Here is a 6,103-nt window from a genome sequence, read left to right on the forward strand (position 1 = left end):
TACTACGCAAAACAGCAAAACATTAATAATTTATTTGTTTGATTGATTAGTGTTTTGTATCGTCTTAATAATTAATAAGTTTTATATCACAAATCTTCTTTCTGTTGTTACTCTCAAAGCAGGGATTTGGTTTCCCGCAGAGTGTAATTCTATCACCACATGGTCATTTTTCAGACAATTTACGGGAGAGTTTTAGTCAATACTAGTATACATTATTAAAAAGGTAAAAAAGAACTAAGGCGTATTATGTTTTTTATTCAGAAAACATAATCATATAGTAAGATGTTGAAGATGACATTGATGAGGCGAGCATAGAGTGTAAGGCAAAAGGAATTAGAAAAAATGAATTTATCATATAATTTTAGTGGTTGAAAAAATAATCAATAACGGCGATATAAAATATCACAAAAGAAATACACACCCTACTTGAAAGTTCTCTGGAAAGTAAACCATTCCATCTCTATTTTTAGGTTGTAAGAATTTTTCTTCTTCTTCAGAAAATATAATGTTAAAGTAAGAATTTGAAGATGACATATATATGGCGAGCATAAAGTCATTGTAAGGCAATAGGAATTGGTAAAGATGAATTCATCCTAATATATAAGTGTTCGAGATAGAGAAAAATCATTATTTATCGGTAACCATATATAATTGGCAAATTATTTCATGATATATAGCATACTGAACTATTACTGCCTTTTTTGTATGCTAATTAAGATTTCAAATTTCATAGAAAAATAAACAGACATATCCAATATCAAAAACTCTTGATTAAAATGAAACAAAAGAAATGAATAGATAACTAAATAATTAGTAACAAAAATAGCTTCATCGTCGTCTATCGAACACTATAATTATATATATAACATATGGCTAGCTATGAATGCCAGATACAGGAGAAATAATGTCACATACTTCAATAGTTAGAGAGTATTCATATCTGCAGTTGAATAAATTGCTTCGAATGCACATCAATTGCTTAATCAAATGCATACGCATGTTATCAATGGGAATTGTTCCACCCGACAATCAAACCAACATCAAATGGGTCTCCTCTTGCTATTGTGATGTGAGATGTATTGCAGTACACAGAGATTCTCTCTGCAGTCGGGATGTTAAATCTGATACATTATGTTGGAAGTGTGTTATTCTCGACTTAGAAAAGAAGAGCCTGCTTGTGACCTGTTTCAGGGCTTCTTGCCTTTACACTATATGTTTTTGTCCAGTTTCAATGGCTTTCCAAATTTCCTACTCATTGCTTAGATTAATTTCCTTAGGTGCACTCATATATCGATTCATTGTCATTTTCTTTTCTTTTTGACATACCTGCATTACATTTTCGCCGCAATACTAAAAGAGACCACAGTTACACGTTGGTGGCTATGTAGACTGAATCTGTCAAGATGATATCAAGGATTTTTTACGCTGTTTAAACTCTTGTATATAGCGGAAAATATCCGTGGTCAAGAAGGCATGTTCTTATTATGATATATATGCGAAAAAGTAATTACATTTTGTTGTTTTTTTCAATTATACTTTACAATAAAAAATTACAACTGCAGCCGTGAAGATTTGTTGGTGATATTTGTTCTTCTTACTTTTTTTTTACAATTATGTTAAAATGAAAACAACAGTGAATTAATAATGTTGGTAATTTGCAAACATGCTGTTTAATCGAATGAAAAGAAACACAATATTGTCAATACATAAAACGAGATTTATTTTTTTTGGCAGGACAATTAGAATAAGCGTCTAGACGACTTGACTATTAGTAGGGAATAATGAGTTTAACATCTATTTAGTAACAAGTGAATTATTAAAATGTATTACAAAAATTTTGCCTAAAAGATGCAATAAAACAAACTAGTCTTATTGAAAATTGAAGTTGTGTGATTTTTCGTACCTGTTGATTTGTACTATAGAAGAAAAAAAAACAGAAGTACAAACCAAGCCCATTAGGTTTCTATTTTGTTATTAATGACGTCGGGTTTCTGTTTCGTTAAAGTATATGCAATACATCCAATCGTTCATAAAACAACAATCAACTAAACATGAAGCTATGAAACACAAGTAGCCCGCGTATCAACTAGCACTGTGTTCAATACAACTGCTGATGTCTATTAGTTTCTGCTGTGATTACTAGCCTTATAGTATGTGATTCCACCCCAGTTCTGAAGTAATATTTTCATTTTGATAAAACTCATTATCATTTTCAACAATTTTACTCAGTTTAGCAAGTTCACATATACTAGTAACTAGATTTGTCGGAACTCCGCGAATTGCCCCGCTCTCAAAAAAATTTTGAAGCCATCTTAGGTGTGTGAATTCAAAGCACGTAATTTTGGCACAAGTCAGCTGTTCGGAACCAAACGTCAACTCTATTGAAACTCATGATAGCAGAAACAGATACCAAAAATAAGCTCGAAATGTGAGTGTTTAGAAAAAAAACTGTTCGTTGTGGAATGACGTTAAGATAGAAAGACAGAATATCGAAATGACGGATAAGGGTAACTCTATATTACCTTGACTTTAGTTGACGAGCCCACAACAATAATGATTGTTTGATTGATTGTTAAAGTAAAAGTTACACATCTACTGCAGTAGAAAGTATCCCACAAGAAACACAAAGACTACCCTACTAAAGAAGAAGCATTGGAAGAGTTAGCCATTTCATCTCCATCTTTATTTGTTACTTTTAAAGGAGCTATCTAGGGTTTCTACGGAATGTAACTTTATCATCACATGCTCAGTCTTCAAGCAATTTACTAATGCGTTTTCGTGAATATTGGTAAAAAGATAAAAACGAAAAGCGGCATGATGTTATTTTGTGTATACTGTATTTTCTTCTTTCTTTAGAAAATACAATGATATCGTAAGATGTTGAAGATGCTATTAATGTGGCCGGTATAGAATGCAACTCAATAAAAGCTGGAAAAGATGATTCATCTTACATAAATAAACTCATCATATATACCAGGATTATTTGCGTTAGACGCTCGTTCCGTCAATAAAAGACTCATTAGTGACGCTCAGATATTAAGTTTAATTTTAAAAGGCCAAATAAAATACGAAGTTGAAGAGCGTTGAGGACCAAAAACTCGTAAAAATTAAAGTTTTGCAAAATGTTATTTTTTTTTATTATTTTCTTATATACTGAAAAAAATATATAACAAAAATGTCGTATAATTAACAATGAGACAATTCACAACCTAGACCAAATGTCCATTTAAACAATCAAAGATGACAGAAGCACTTTAATTCACGTTTTATACAGGAAGTTTAGAAAATTGGGACAGTATACGTAAAAATAACTGAAATTTGCTTTTATTCTTATGCAGTTATTTTCAGATTATGGTGTAAATATAAAACAAGCAGACACATTAAGCCAAGACGATGAAATGATATTATGGATACATGTGTGATAGGTTATGACTCTTCAAATGCATTTTTAAACGGTATTTTTTTTTTAATTGTAAGTTATTTGAGATGCTAGACGGTAAAAATAATGGTACAACTAATTAATTTATACAATAGTCTGCTATAGTGGAATGTTCAGTTAATGTCACGTGTACTTAAGTCTGGCTTCATATTTTTAATAACAACTGTATAGGTTAATGTTCTTTCTTCTTCAGAAAACATCATATATATAATATTGTAAGATGTTGTCGAAGACATAAAGGCGGCGGGCATAAATTGACACGCATTCTGGATTGGAAAAGATGAACTTTTCATATACATAAGTGGTTAAGCTAGAGAGAACAATCATTATTTTGCGATTTCAATACTTGAATGGCAGAATATTTCGTGACATATGACATACTGTTGTATCATTACTCTTTATTTGAGTGTTTAAATTTCGTAAAAAAAATAAAACAGACATGTCTTATATTAAATAACATGTACTCGTATAAAATGAAATTTAATTAAAGAATTGAAAATGTAACTAAATAATTATTAACCGAAAATTAGCTGAAATATCGACTATCGACCGCTGTAATTTTAAAATAAACTCTTTCTTTAAGCCAAGACTCGCCAGTGAGGCTCAAAACAAAAATGTTAAGAAGGCTGAATAAAGAACGAAGTTCGAGGTCATTGAGGACCACAAATCTCTAAAAGTTTTGCCAAATACAGCTATTCCTGATCTTGAACTAGTATTATATGACTAGCTGTTACTGTCTGGAAAAGAATAAAGCATGTCACATACTTCACTTACTAGAGAGGTTTCAAATATTCAGTTGACTAAATGGCTTTGAATGTAAATCAATTTCTGACTCCCAATGTATACAAATATTTTTAATTAAAATTTTCCCACCTGTCAATCAAATCAACACGATAATGACGAGGTGAGATGTATTCATTATACAGATGCTACCTTTGGTATTGGGTACTCAAAATGTAATGATTGAAGTAAGATGTTGGAATCATGTCAAGCTCAGTTTGACACGAGAGTACCCAATTGTAACATGTTGCATGGCTAAATGTCTGTCCCTTTGCAACATATCAGTTTTTTCCAGTTACAGTGGTTATCCAAATTTCTTGTTTATTACCTTTGTTTATTCACTTAGGAACACTCATCTATTGAAGTAATGTAATTTTGTTTTGGCTCTTAAAGAAATATTTGCATTCTATATTTGCCACACTACTTAGAAAGAGACCGCAAATCTAGTCGATAGCTCTGGAAAGACTAAATCTGTCATGGTGATTTCAAGGCTGATCTACGCTGTTTCCACTCTTGTATACTGTGTAAAATTAAAGTTGTCCATTAGTCTAGTATATTGCTAATAAGTTCTTATCATAATATATATCAAATCTTAATATATTTTGCTCCTTTTCAATTGTGCTTTTGACGAAACGCGCGTCTGGCGTATAAAATTATAATCCTGGTACTTTTGATAACTATTTACAACAACAGAAATAAAGGCAATAGTGGAATACCGCTGTTCGACGTGTGCAGCTATGATTTGCAGCTGTGAATATTATTGGTGCGATACAAGTATTCTTCTGAAATTTACACTTTTGTAAAAATATCTCTTTGAGTGAACAAATAAGGTGTTTACTTTTCAAAATCGTTTTCTCACTTTCATCAAATGAATAGAAAAAGAGTGTCAATTAGATATCGATATGTTTTCGATTGGAATAGTTAAAATCCGCGTCATGACCACTTGAATGTTAGTTGGGAATATTGAGTATAGTATTTATTTAGTTACAAGTAAATAATTAAAACGACTTTAACTAATATTTAGCTTAGAAGAACAATGATAACAATCAAGTTATCATTGAAACTTTAAGTTGTGTGATTTTTCAGTTACTGTTGATTTTTTCCTTTGCGGAAATACACCAGACGTACAAACCAAGACTGTCTATTGTTGGAGACATTATATTTTGCGTATTTGATTTCTACGTGGTTATTTTTTTTTTTGTGTTTAAGTCTCATTTACGCTTACCCAGTGGCTCCAATAATTCATAATACAGCAACGAACAAAACATGAAACAATTCACATTCATATCAATTATCAGTTGGTTCTAAACCACTGCACAGCATTTTTTTTAGTATGTGTCCCTACACCAGCACTGATTTAATGCGTATATTTGTACACAATTTATTTTCAGTTTCAACAATTTCACCTATTTTAACAATTTTTATCATGTAACTAGATGTATCGGCACGACAGGAATGGCCCCGCTCGCAAAAAGAGCTTGATTCTATCTTAGTAGTGCAGACTTTCAAAGTTTAAAGCCCGTAATTTAGGCAAAAATCATTGGTTTGAAACAAAACATATTGCAACTCGTCATAGTTGATTCACACACTGAAAATCTCAATATGTAAGGTGTTCAGAAAAAAAGTCCGTATACATGTTTGTTGCGGAATGACGGAAAAATGGAATGACGAAAGGCTTGATAAGGGTAACAATATATGGCCCCGGCGTAATTTGGCGGGCCCATAACAATGCGGATTGGTTGGTTGAGTTTTGAAGTAGAAATACATATACTGCAGTATAGAATATTTATATAAGCACAAACCCTATAAAAAAGAAGAGTAAGACGTTCCAACTCCATCTTCATGTTGTAACTTTTAAAGGCACTGTCTTTAGACAATTTGCTG

The sequence above is a fragment of the Mytilus trossulus genome, chromosome 3 (assembly GCF_036588685.1).
Source record: "Mytilus trossulus isolate FHL-02 chromosome 3, PNRI_Mtr1.1.1.hap1, whole genome shotgun sequence".
In the NCBI taxonomy this organism is placed as follows: Eukaryota; Metazoa; Mollusca; class Bivalvia; order Mytilida; family Mytilidae; genus Mytilus; species Mytilus trossulus.